This window comes from Cololabis saira, chromosome 20, assembly GCF_033807715.1.
Source record: "Cololabis saira isolate AMF1-May2022 chromosome 20, fColSai1.1, whole genome shotgun sequence".
NCBI lineage: Eukaryota > Metazoa > Chordata > Actinopteri > Beloniformes > Belonidae > Cololabis > Cololabis saira.
The window spans coordinates 7,544,682-7,557,563 of record NC_084606.1 but is presented as its reverse complement, the minus strand read 5'-3'; the positions used below and the strand labels follow the sequence as shown (position 1 = coordinate 7,557,563).

The following is a 12,882-nucleotide window of genomic DNA, read 5'->3' as shown; positions in this document are numbered from 1 at the left end:
ACAGACATTTCTTCCCTGACCGGGAATTGAACCCGGACCGTGGTGGTGAAAGCACCAAATCCTAGCCATTAGACCATCAGGGACACATGTGACATCATGACAACTTCACTGCATCGCCAGTGAGTGTCGCCATGAGAAAAAACTTTACAAATGTGCATACGCCAGAAATGATCGGTGCATGAAGCACCACAAGTTCTCACATTCAAGTTACTTTCTGAACATCAGACCGTGAGCGTAGAAAGCGGTGTACGGACAGTTCTTGTGCATTGCACTCTTTGTAAATGAGGCCCCTGATGGATGAGTTATAAATCAGTCTTGTCTGAGGTTAAGACACCGTAGATTTAACAAGCCTTTTCTTCCCCTTTAAGCGTTGTTGGCAGGATTTGAACCTGCGCGGGGAATCCCCAATGGATTTCAAGTCCATCGCCTTAACCACTCGGCCACAACAACCACTCTAAAATGTGTGAATCTGCAGAATCAGATAAACAAATGCAATTCCTTTTATTTAAAGATTGTTCCTCCTGTCTTCAAGGCAGGTGATTGTGCAGACTTGCATAATTCCATAATTCCAGAAGCTGCTGCCCAAAGGCGTTAGGAAAGGGGCGGCATTGCTGGCGCCACGACCAAGTTCTAAAATCCTTGGCGGATTCCATCTGCACAGCGATACAGAACAGCAAGACCCAGGTCGCCCCGAAGCAGTCAATCACATTTGTTAGAGCTGGGCAGAATGCAAAACACCAGCCAAACTCCGCAGGAGGACTCCTCGCTACCGCTCGTTACTGGCAGCTCCAAGTTGATCTGGGAAGGCAACTCAAGTTCCCAGCTAACATAGCTGCCACTTCACTCCGCCCAGGTATGGTATTAACTTTGGAGTCCACCAAGCAAGTGGTCCTGCTGGAACTGACTGTCCCCTGGGAGGGCTGGATTGGTGAGGCCAATGAGCGCAAGAGGGCCAAATACTCTGAGCTCACCACAGAGTGCCGGAGCAATGACTGGAGAGCCCGCTGCGAGCCAGTTGAAATTGAGTGCAGAAGTTTCGCAGGACATTCACTCCAGAGAGTGCTCAAACTCCTTGGAGTTAGTGGACTGCAGTTGAGGAGAGCCACCAAGAACATCCTCGAGGCCGCAGAAAAGGCCTCGCCGTGCTGTGGATCCGTAAGGGGGATCTGTGGTGCGCTACTTGGACACAAGCCGGGGATTGATCACCCCCGGCTGGGTCGCCCGGGTGAGGGTGTACGATTGTTAAAGACCAGAAACACCCTGTGACCCCGGGTCAATCACTGATGACGTGTCCAAGTATCACCGTAAGGTGTATTCAAGTTCTATACATATGGCTTATATATATATATATATATTGTCAGAATCAAGAAGAGGTGAGGCAGCCACCATCCGACAGATGCACAAAAAATAAACACAACTGAAGGAGAAAAACAGACATTTCTTCCCTGACCGGGAATTGAACCCGGACCGTGGTGGTGAAAGCACCAAATCCTAGCCATTAGACCATCAGGGACACATGTGACATCATGACAACTTCACTGCATCGCCAGTGAGTGTCGCCAACAGAAAAAACTTTACAAATGTGCATACGCCAGAAATGATCGGTGCATGAAGCACCACAAGTTCTCACATTCAAGTTACTTTCTGAACATCAGACCGTGAGCGTAGAAAGCGGTGTACGGACAGTTCTTGTGCATTGCACTCTTTGTAAATGAGGCCCCTGATGGATGAGTTATAAATCAGTCTTGTCTGAGGTTAAGACACCGTAGATTTAACAAGCCTTTTCTTCCCCATTAAGCGTTGTTGGCAGGATTTGAACCTGCGCGGGGAATCCCCAACGGATTTCAAGTCCATCGCCTTAACCACTCGGCCACAACAACCACTCTAAAATGTGTGAATCTGCAGAATCAGATAAACAAATGCAATTCCTTTTATTTAAAGATTGTTCCTCCTGTCTTCAAGGCAGGTGATTGTGCAGACTTGCATAATTCCAGGTACATATCAAAGTTTTCTGTTGCAGCTAAAGTTTGTCTGGTTGGTGAACTCGTGAGGATGGATAAAACAAAATTGAAAGTTCATTATGACCCTGATGTGAGTTGAACACATAACCTTCTGATCTGGAGTCAGACGCGCAACCATTGCGCCACAGAGCCTTTTCTCATATCCTCTGAGGTTGTAAACCAATCTGATCATAGCGGGCACACCTTCCAAACCAAATAACTTCCGTCTTGTTTTCATGAAGCTTCATCCATGTTTTAAAGTCCCTGAGACAGTCCATCAAGGGGTTCGTAGGTTACTATGATGCAGAGAAAAATAGATGTAAAATATATGAGATGTTCTACACTTGCAGCTTTGTTCATTTATTTATTTTTAATTACATCCAGTGTTTGAACAAGGTGTGACTGACTTATCTAAGTATATAAAACCTTGGTTGGAACCATGGCAATGGGGAGGGCAGGCCTTGGCAGCTTTCCCAAGCCACACTACGACCACGCTCGTGGAAAGGAGAAGCGCCAACTGGTCCAAGAGGAGATACGTGCTGAGATGGAGGAGGAACGCTGCAGAAAGATGGCCGGCATGTCCAAGCAAGGGGCGTGGACAAGGTGGGAGCATGCAGAACCTCGCGAACTCACCTGGGAAGAACTCTGGAGAGCTGAACCTCTGCGCACAAAGTTCCTAATTCAATCAGTGTACAACGTCCTCCCAAGCCCGGCCAACCTGCACACCTGGGGCCTGGCAGATACGCCTGAGTGCAAGTTGTGCCAGAGGAGGGGCACCATGGAGCACATTCTGAGCTGCTGCCCAAAGGCGTTAGGAAAGGGGCGGTATTGCTGGCGCCACGACCAAGTTCTAAAATCCTTGGCGGATTCCATCTGCACAGCGATACAGAACAGCAAGACCCAGGTCGCCCCGAAGCAGTCAATCACATTTGTTAGAGCTGGGCAGAATGCAAAACACCAGCCAAACTCCGCAGGAGGACTCCTCGCTACCGCTCGTTACTGGCAGCTCCAAGTTGATCTGGGAAGACAACTCAAGTTCCCAGCTAACATAGCTGCCACTTCACTCCGCCCAGGTATGGTATTAACTTTGGAGTCCACCAAGCAAGTGGTCCTGCTGGAACTGACTGTCCCCTGGGAGGGCTGGATTGGTGAGGCCAATGAGCGCAAGAGGGCCAAATACTCTGAGCTCACCACAGAGTGCCGGAGCAATGGCTGGAGAGCCCGCTGCGAGCCAGTTGAAAATGAGTGCAGAAGTTTCGCAGGACATTCACTCCAGAGAGTGCTCAAACTCCTTGGAGTTAGAGGACTGCAGTTGAGGAGAGCCACCAAGAACATCCTCGAGGCCGCAGAAAAGGCCTCGCCGTGCTGTGGATCCGTAAGGGGGATCTGTGGTGCGCTACTTGGACACAAGCCGGGGATTGATCACCCCCGGCTGGGTCGCCCGGGTGAGGGTGTACGATTGTTAAAGACCAGAAACACCCTGTGACCCCGGGTCAATCACTGATGACGTGTCCAAGTATCACCGTAAGGTGTATTCAAGTTCTATACATATGGCTTATATATATATATATATATTGTCAGAATCAAGAAGAGGTGAGGCAGCCACCATCCGACAGATGCACAAAAAATAAACACAACTGAAGGAGAAAAACAGACATTTCTTCCCTGACCGGGAATTGAACCCGGACCGTGGTGGTGAAAGCACCAAATCCTAGCCATTAAACCATCAGGTACACATGTGACATCATGACAACTTCACTGCATCGCCAGTGAGTGTCGCCAACAGAAAGAACTTTACAAATGTGCATACGCCAGAAATGATCGGTGCTTGAAGCACCACAAGTTCTCACATTCAAGTTACTTTCTGAACATCAGACCGTAAGCGTAGAAAGCGGTGTACGGACAGTTCTTGTGCATTGCACTCTTTGTAAATGAGGCCCCTGATGGATGAGTTATAAATGACAGTCTTGTCTGAGGTTAAGACATCGTAGATTTAACAAGCCTTTTCTTCTCCATTAAGCGTTGTTGGCAGGATTTGAACCTGCGCAGGGAATCCCCAATGGATTTCAAGTCCATCGCCTTAACCACTCGGCCACAACAACCACTCTAAAATGTGTGAATCTGCAGAATCAGATAAACAAATGCAATTCCTTTTATTTAAAGATTGTTCCTCCTGTCTTCAAGGCAGGTGATTGTGCAGACTTGCATAATTCCAGGTACATATCAAAGTTTTCTGTTGCAGCCAAAGTTTGTCTGGTTGGTGAACTCGTGAGGATGGATAAAACAAAGTTGAAAGTTCATTATGACCCTGATGTGAGTTGAACACATAACCTTCTGATCTGGAGTCAGACGCGCTACCATTGCGCCACAGAGCCTTTTCTCATATCCTCTGAGGTTGTAAACCAATCTGATCATAGCGGGCACACCTTCCAAACCAAATAACTTCCGTCTTGTTTTCATGAAGCTTCATCCATGTTTTAAAGTCCCTGAGACAGTCCATCAAGGGGTTCGTAGGTTACTATGATGCAGAGAAAAATAGATGTAAAATATATGAGATGTTCTACACTTGCAGCTTTATTCATTAATTTATTTTTAATTACATCCAGTGTTTGAACAAGGTGTGACTGACTTATCTAAGTATATAAAACCTTGGTTGGAACCATGGCAATGGGGAGGGCAGGCCTTGGCAGCTTTCTCAAGCCACACTACGACCACGCTCGTGGAAAGGAGAAGCGCCAACTGGTCCAAGAGGAGATACGTGCTGAGATGGAGGAGGAACGCTGCAGAAAGATGGCCGGCATGTCCAAGCAAGGGGCGTGGACAAGGTGGGAGCATGCAGAACCTCGCAAACTCACCTGGGAAGAACTCTGGAGAGCTGAACCTCTGCGCACAAAGTTCCTAATTCAATCAGTGTACAACGTCCTCCCAAGCCCGGCCAACCTGCACACCTGGGGCCTGGCAGATACGCCTGATTGCAAGTTGTGCCAGAGGAGGGGCACCATGGAGCACATTCTGAGCTGCTGCCCAAAGGCGTTAGGAAAGGGGCGGTATTGCTGGCGCCACGACCAAGTTCTAAAATCCTTGGCGGATTCCATCTGCACAGCGATACAGAACAGCAAGACCCAGGTCGCCCCGAAGCAGTCAATCACATTTGTTAGAGCTGGGCAGAATGCAAAACACCAGCCAAACTCCGCAGGAGGACTCCTCGCTACCGCTCGTTACTGGCAGCTCCAAGTTGATCTGGGAAGGCAACTCAAGTTCCCAGCTAGCATAACTGCCACTTCACTCCCCCCAGATATGGTATTAACTTTGGAGTCCACCAAGCAAGTGGTCCTGCTGGAACTGACTGTCCCCTGGGAGGGCTGGATTGGTGAGGCCAAATACTCTGAGCTCACCACAGAGTGCCGGAGCAATGGCTGGAGAGCCCGCTGCGAGCCAGTTGAAAATGAGTGCAGAAGTTTCGCAGGACATTCACTCCAGAGAGTGCTCAAACTCCTTGGAGTTAGAGGACTGCAGTTGAGGAGAGCCACCAAGAACATCCTCGAGGCCGCAGAAAAGGCCTTGCGGTGCTGTGGATCCGTAAGGGGGATCTGTGGTGCGCTACTTGGACACAAGCCGGGGATTGATCACCCCCGGCTGGGTCGCCCGGGTGAGGGTGTACGATTGTTAAAGACCAGAAACACCCTGTGACCCCGGGTCAATCACTGATGACGTGTCCAAGTATCACCGTAAGGTGTATTCAAGTTCTATACATATGGCTTATATTAGAGCTGGGTATCATCACTGACCTCCCGATACGATTCCGATACACTAGGTCCCAAGACGATACGATTTCCGATACGATACGATTCGATATCGATATTCTGGTTACAATAAGGGAGTAACATAATCCTTCCACGCGCCACGTCCGGCCAGAGAAACCCCACCCTGCCTGGTGAAAAGAAGCAGCCTGCTCACTCCTCAATTAAGGAGGAGACTTGAGCTCAGTGCAGGGCCTCCCGGGGTTGGTAGATGGAGCAATGCCCAGGACTGACTTAGGTAGGAGCACTGGGTGATAAAATGGGGGAAAAAATCGGGATTAAAAAAAAAAAAAAAAAAATTAAATCGATACTTGGATTTATGTATCGATAATCGTTCCTACACATGCATATCGATACAATATCGATATATCGATATTTTTAACCCACCCCTAGCTTATATATATATATATATTTTGTCAGAATCAAGAAGAGGTGAGGCCGCCACCATCCGACAGATGCACAAAAAATATACACAACTGAAGGAGAAAAACAGACATTTCTTCCCTGACCGGGAATTGAACCCGGACCGTGGTGGTGAAAGCACCAAATCCTAGCCATTAGACCATCAGGTCACATTCAAGTTACTTTCTGAACATCAGACCGTGAGCGTACGGACAGTTCTTGTGCATTGCACTCTTTGTAAATGAGGCCCCTGATGGATGAGTTATAAATCACAGTCTTGTCTGAGGTTAAGACATCGTAGATTTAACAAGCCTTTTCTTCCCCATTAATCGTTGTTGGCAGGATTCGAACCTGCGCGGGGAATCCCCAATGGATTTCAAGTCCATCGCCTTAACCACTCGGCCACAACAACCACTCTAAAACGTGTGAATCTGCAGAATCAGATAAACAAATGCAATTCCTTTTATTTAAAGATTGTTCCTCCTGTCTTCAAGGCAGGTGATTGTGCAGACTTGCATAATTCCAGGTACATATCAAAGTTTTCTGTTGCAGCTAAAGTTTGTCTGGTTGGTGAACTCGTGAAGATGGATAAAACAAAATTGAAAGTTCATTATGACCCTGATGTGAGTTGAACACATAACCTTCTGATCTGGAGTCAGACGCGCTACCATTGCGCCACAGAGCCTTTTCTGATATCCTTTGAGGATAGCCATCAGCCATTGGACCATCAGGGACACATGTGACATCATGACAACTTCACTGCAACTTCACTGCATCGCCTGTGAGTGTCGCCAACAGAAAAAACTTTACAAATGTGCATAGGCCAGAATTGATCGGTGCATGAAGCACCACAACTTGATTGCGCAGACTTGCATACTGCCCACTTAAGGGCAAGAAATTCTAATTTGTGCGCAGCATACCTGGACTCACATTTCGACAGACCTCGGCTCGCATAAGCAACGACGCGCTTCTCTCCCTGTTGCTCCTGGTAGAGGGCAGCACCGAGGCCCGAGGTGCTCGCATCCGTATGTAAAATGTAGGAGAGCTTAGGGTCAGCAAACCCGAGGATGGGTGCGGTCATCAGCTTTCCGATTATGGTGTCGAACGCTGTTTGGCAAGCAAGCGTCCATCTGTCACTAAAGGAGTCCTTTGGGTTGAAGTACTTCTCAGGTTTCACTGTGATTTTAGCGTGCTTTCTCAGCGGCGAATAGCCAGCGGTGAGCTCATTGAGTGGCTTCACGATCTTTGAGTAGTCTTTAACGAACCGGCGGTAGTAACCGCAGAAACCCAGGAAAGTTCTTAGCTCCTTCAAGTTGTTTGGTTTTGGCCAGGTTTTTAATGCTGCTACTTTGTCAGGATCGGTTTCGATGCCTTTTTCAAACACGATGTGGCCGAGGTACTTCACAGAGGTTTGGAAGAACTTGCATTTCCCTGGCGACAGTTTCAAGCCAAACTCTTTCAATTGGTTGAGCACGCGCATCAACCTTTCCTCATGCTCCTCCAATGTAGAGGAGAAGATGATGAGGTCATCCAGGAAAACTAGGGCTAAGTTCAACCCTCCTAGACAGCGCTCCATAAGCCTCTGGAACGTGCTAGGGGCGTTGGTTATCCCCTGAGGCATCCTGTTGAACTCGAAGAATCCTAGAGGGCAGACGAATGCAGTTTTGTGTTTGTCTGCTTCCTCCATCTCTATTTGATAGAAGCCTGATTTGAAATCGAGCACTGAGAACCACCTGGACCCGGTCAACGCCGAGAAGGACTCTTCCAGATTAGGTAAGGCATATGAATCCTTTACTGTTTGTGTGTTCAATTTTCTGTAATCTATACAGAGTCTGACGTCGCCATTCTTTTTCCTGACGACTACGATCGGCGAAGAGAAAGGTGACTGATTCACGGATGACTTCTGCATCGAGGAGTTGCTGGAGATGGGCACGCACAGCCTCTATGTTCTGGGTGATGTATAGGTCTCGGCCTATGTTTGAATGGTGTTGTGTCACTGATAGTTATGTGGTGTTTGATTTTGTCAGTGCGGCCAAAGTCAAGCTCGTGCAGTGCAAACATCTCCGGCATGGAACTCAATTTTTCTGTTATCCTCTCTTTCCACTCGTTGGGTACCGGAGAGTCAGCGAAGTCAAAGTCGAGATTTGGTTTTTGGTCAGGTTTTGTGGGGGAGTCTGAGTCAGGGGTCTTGACAGGTTGAACACTCTTGACAGCGTGCATCTCTGCTATCATGGCCTTTGGAGACAGGTTGATGTCATGGTGTGATTCGTTCTTGAGCGTGACTGGTATGCAGCATGGTAGCTTTGGTGGTAGGCTTACCAGTCTATCTGTCACCAGGATGCCACCAGGCAGAGACGATGACTTTGGTGACTCTACCATCACCCACTTTCCAACATCAGGTGTTCTGCAGCTCACTGATCCTTCGAGGACTTTGGTCTGTCCAGCTGAAATGGTCTCGAGATCTCTACTATGAAGCCTTACTTCTCCCAGACTGGAATCAACAGACTTTTTTCCGGATTTCAAGGGTCTTTAAGACAACTTTGTAGCCATAAGGAAGGGACTCATAGTTCTGAGGTGCGATCTTTGCATACTTTTCATAGAGAACATCCAAAGTATTTGTGCCTATAAGCACTGATGACAAGGTGGAGCGCATGTCAGGTACAACCAAGACCAGCGTTGGTACCTCGATGTCGGCTCCAACTAAGCTCTCTGGGAATCTGATGGTGGCCTCAGCCAAGGTAAGGAACGCTTTGACCGTTGGCTCCTTCCACTTCTAGCAGGTTGTTCAAGGAATTGAGAGGTAATTGAGACAAGTTCTCCAGGTAGAAGGAGTTGGGAATCGTTGTTACTTGAGAACCTGAATCCAACAAGCAACTGCAGTCTTTGGCTGCGTCCCAATTGACCCCCTCGCCCTCGTTTTCTTCACTCCCCCTAAATTTTGCGCGTTCCCGTGAAGGTAGTGGTGTCCCAATTCCTCTTTTCACCTAGGGGGAGGGGGCTTATCGAGGGCGAGGGGCTGAGGATAACCCCTTCAAATCGAGGGTTTTCACATGCTGACTTTGCGAGCTAGGGGGGTATGAAAATTTCCCAGAATGCTTTTCGTCGTCATTTGCGGACTGAATCCAAAAAAAGAACATGGCGGACATTTCTTATTTTTTTGTGAATAAAATCAATATTTTGAGTTAGTTTCTGCATAAAAATGCGTTTTGATTACATTTCTAGTGACAAACCTATATTTTACTTTCATAATATTCACTCAGTGAATGTACATAATCCCTTTTTTGTCCGTTGTTCGCTAAGATCGCGCCGGAGTAAAGGCTGTTAGGTTACGCCGTAGGCTACGTAACCTACGCCGTAGGCTACGTAAGCTACGCCGTAGGCTACGTAAGCTACGCCGTAGGCTCTGCGTCGATTTGACTCGCCAACCGAAGGCAAACAGGCAGACTCGTCTCAGAGAAATAGAAAGAAATAATCCTGTGACTCGTCAGATTTGTTTTGGATGTTTCTGATATAATAGTTTTCAGAAACCACAAAGTAATCCAGCTGTTATCTGGGTAATTTACACACTTTCAGATAAAGTTGCCGAAGATCACGCCAGAATGAAGGGATTTATGGTTCCGCGTTACACCAATGCAGAGCGTACGGCGTAGGTTACATAACCTGCGCCGTAAGCTCTGCGTCGATGTACGCGGCGACACGCGCCGTACCCTACGCCATAGGCTCTGCGTCGATTTAACGCGGACCCAAGCTCCAGAGCCGGCAGACAGAAATCTCAAAATTTCGGAGCAAATTTCTTAACAGGCGTAGCTACAACTGTTAGATTTCATCTATTAAACCAACATCTTCCTAAATGATTTATTTCAGCTTGCGTAATTCTCAACAGAGCTGCAGGTTTCTCTCCCGGGACGACGGAGCAGCTTGACCCGGCGGACACGTCTGTCCCCCCGGCTGTGAGCTGCTGCTGCTCCCCGGTGGCGGCGGCTATTCTCATCTCCGAAAACATCGGGTCAAATTTCTTAACAGGCGTTATTTGGATAAACTGAGCCCCGGTTGCGGATCTTAAAGGTTACCTTTATACCTGAAAAAATATTAAAACTTAATAAAGTGCCATATTAACAGCGCTACAGCTGAAATTAAAACAGCTTTTGGCTCTCTGCTTCCTGATCAGGGTAGGGATGAAAACGAGGGGGAGTAGGAGAATGGCCCAGGCACCTGGGCCAAGTGCCCTAGATTTCAAGTGCCCTAAAATCTCCCCCTTCTTTTTTAGGGGTTAGGGAAGAAAAGAAGGGCGAGTGGAGAAAAGAAGGGCGAGTGAAGTTGAATTGGGATTGGGCCTTTGTCAGCTATAGTCACTTGTGCGGTGCACTTGGTTCCAATCAGACCTTTTGGCAGGGTCACTGACTGTCTCTGTGTGTGAGAATACACATGGGCTCTGTGTAGCTTCTTATTGGGACACTTTGTCTGTGTTCCAGTCCCCGTTTGTCCCACAACCGGAACTGGATCTAGTTTAAAGGATGAGGATTTGGAGTGCCATGTTGACTGTCCCATGCTCACTGCTTTTCTTTTAGCTGCTTCCTCTTCTCAGCCACAAGGGATGGGTTCGGCTCACTTTCACACTGAGACTTGATGTGCCCATCCTCTCCACATCCAAAGCAATACCAGGGCCTTGGTCTATTGCTTGTGTTGTTGTTTGCATCTCGGCTGTGGGGCTGCAACCTTTGAGATGTGTGAGTGATAACTGGAGAATGTGTCCTAGCTGTTTGGGGAGCTAGTGGTCTGGCAGCTGATTTAGCTTTTCTACTGTCTCTCTGTGTGATACGTGTGAGCTGGGACTGTAGATCAGCTATTTGTTTCTTTAAGTCTTGGATTTCAGACCTGTGATCAAGAGCTGGCTGATATGAGTTGCAGTCTTCTTCACTCTGCACATAAATACCTTGATAATGAGAGGACACTCTTGGCTTTGAAACATTGAAATGTTGTTTCATGCGTGATGCTTTGGAAGAACGCTTATCTTCTGCTGTGCGGAGTAACAGGAGAAGTTCAGCAAAGGTAGGTGGGTTCTGCTTCTTTTGTTCTAGCTGGAGTTCAGCTATCAAGATGTTATCCCAGGAGCCTCTGCCGAACTGCCTGAGAAGATGCCGGTCAAGGTCGCTTGCAGTTACACCTCCCCTCCTGAGAGTGGTGCTCAGCATCACCTGCAGCCGTTGTAGATAAGCTGAGGGTTTCTCACCATTATCCTGCATTGTGTTGAGATACTTCGCAAAAAGGTAATCTCCGTCCTCAACTGTGCCGAAAGCAGAGTCCAAGATCTCCAAGTACACATTAAGAGGAGATTCAGGTGTCAGGTGCTTCACAATATCAATAGCAGGTGATAAGAGACTTTCAAGAAGCTTTCGTGACTTGTAAAGATCAGACTGTGTTGCATCTTTAAGAAGTTCCACATTGGAGCGCCATGTCTCATAATCCACTTCATTGTTGGGACGTGGGACACGCCCAGAGAAGGGTCTGAGTCTCAAGGAAGTGTGCATCTGCAGGGCAGAGTCTTCATTTCTCACTATGTGCTCAACGATTACTTTTTGTATGTCAGGTGGATTGACGACAGAAAGTTTCAGAGCAGGCTGTCTTTTCTTTAGATGGTGTCGGTGGTGGAGACCAATGATGTTGTTGAACATGCTGCTGCGGGGCCGTAATGGGCAGGGGGCTCACCTGTGCACGATATCAGAGTCATGTTGCTCTGGGGTATCAGGTGAGTTCTGCTCTGCATCTTCATCTTGGGTCTCTGAGTGATCTGGATCGACAGTCTCACTGATGAGGGAGAGCTCTTCTCCTAGGACAGCTGCGAAGTCTTTGCCAGTCTGTTTGGCAATGTCCTTTAACTCTGAAAGGTAAGTCTGTGTAGCTATTTTGCTAGCTACAGGTGTGTAAACACTGGCTAAAGCTCTGATGTGGTAGGTGACATCAGTCTTAGTCTTACTGTTAAGTCTGTATGGCAATGAAGGTAAGAGAGACTGTATAGCTGTACCACACACATACTCTACACTGTAAAACCTAACAGTACATGTTAATAAAAGAAGTAAGTTAACGTAACTCAAACTCTGAAAAAAGTTAGAGTCACTCATTTCCATGAATTAAACTAACTCAAAAATGAAATGTTGATGTAACAACTCAGTTGATTTGGGTGCACTTAAAGTTTTGGAGCATTTAAGTGTTGGTGATGTAATTAAATTTCATTCCACTAACTCATTTTCTATAAGTTGTGTTTATATTATTATTTAAAAAAAATTAAGACCGGGCTGCCATTTAGCATAATTCATACTGTTGTTGTCATTTTGGTTCAGAAATCAGTTTATAGTCAAAAAAAAATTAAGCTCTCATAAATCTGTCAAGCTATTAGATTTTTGTCAAAAAAAAAAAAAAAATATATATATATATATATATATATATATATATATATATATATATATATATATTTATTTAAGTTCAATTTTTTTTTTAAATGGCAAAAAATCCAAAAGAATGGCCTACCGGGCAGCCATAGATCTATGCCGGGCAGCTAGTTGGAGTTTTTTCAGCTCTAGTTTTTTCCACTGGTTCAGACCAGGTTCAGACAGAGTTCAGACAGAGTGGCACCAACGCCTCTCCGCCACCTGTGCAGACGGGGCTTTTTTTTTTTTTTTTTT

General features: G+C 46.9%; 9 non-coding genes across 9 annotated transcripts; all 9 read right to left on the bottom strand.

The window, feature by feature from the left end:
* Window positions 1-11: 11 nt before the first annotated feature.
* Window positions 12-83, bottom strand: trnae-uuc (transfer RNA glutamic acid (anticodon UUC)). Its single transcript has one exon. It is a non-coding gene; the product is annotated as a tRNA-Glu (tRNA).
* A 285-nt stretch (window positions 84-368) lies between these two features.
* Window positions 369-450, bottom strand: trnas-uga (transfer RNA serine (anticodon UGA)). The gene has a single exon. It is a non-coding gene; the product is annotated as a tRNA-Ser (tRNA).
* Window positions 451-1,441: 991 nt separating this feature from the next.
* Window positions 1,442-1,513, bottom strand: trnae-uuc (transfer RNA glutamic acid (anticodon UUC)). The gene has a single exon. It is a non-coding gene; the product is annotated as a tRNA-Glu (tRNA).
* Window positions 1,514-1,798: 285 nt separating this feature from the next.
* trnas-uga (transfer RNA serine (anticodon UGA)) lies at window positions 1,799-1,880 on the bottom strand. The gene has a single exon. It is a non-coding gene; the product is annotated as a tRNA-Ser (tRNA).
* Window positions 1,881-2,081: 201 nt separating this feature from the next.
* trnaw-cca (transfer RNA tryptophan (anticodon CCA)) lies at window positions 2,082-2,153 on the bottom strand. Its single transcript has one exon. It is a non-coding gene; the product is annotated as a tRNA-Trp (tRNA).
* A 1,867-nt stretch (window positions 2,154-4,020) lies between these two features.
* trnas-uga (transfer RNA serine (anticodon UGA)) lies at window positions 4,021-4,102 on the bottom strand. Its single transcript has one exon. It is a non-coding gene; the product is annotated as a tRNA-Ser (tRNA).
* Window positions 4,103-4,303: 201 nt separating this feature from the next.
* On the bottom strand, window positions 4,304-4,375 carry trnaw-cca (transfer RNA tryptophan (anticodon CCA)). The gene has a single exon. It is a non-coding gene; the product is annotated as a tRNA-Trp (tRNA).
* Window positions 4,376-6,532: 2,157 nt separating this feature from the next.
* Window positions 6,533-6,614, bottom strand: trnas-uga (transfer RNA serine (anticodon UGA)). Its single transcript has one exon. It is a non-coding gene; the product is annotated as a tRNA-Ser (tRNA).
* Window positions 6,615-6,815: 201 nt separating this feature from the next.
* On the bottom strand, window positions 6,816-6,887 carry trnaw-cca (transfer RNA tryptophan (anticodon CCA)). The gene has a single exon. It is a non-coding gene; the product is annotated as a tRNA-Trp (tRNA).
* Window positions 6,888-12,882: the final 5,995 nt, after the last annotated feature.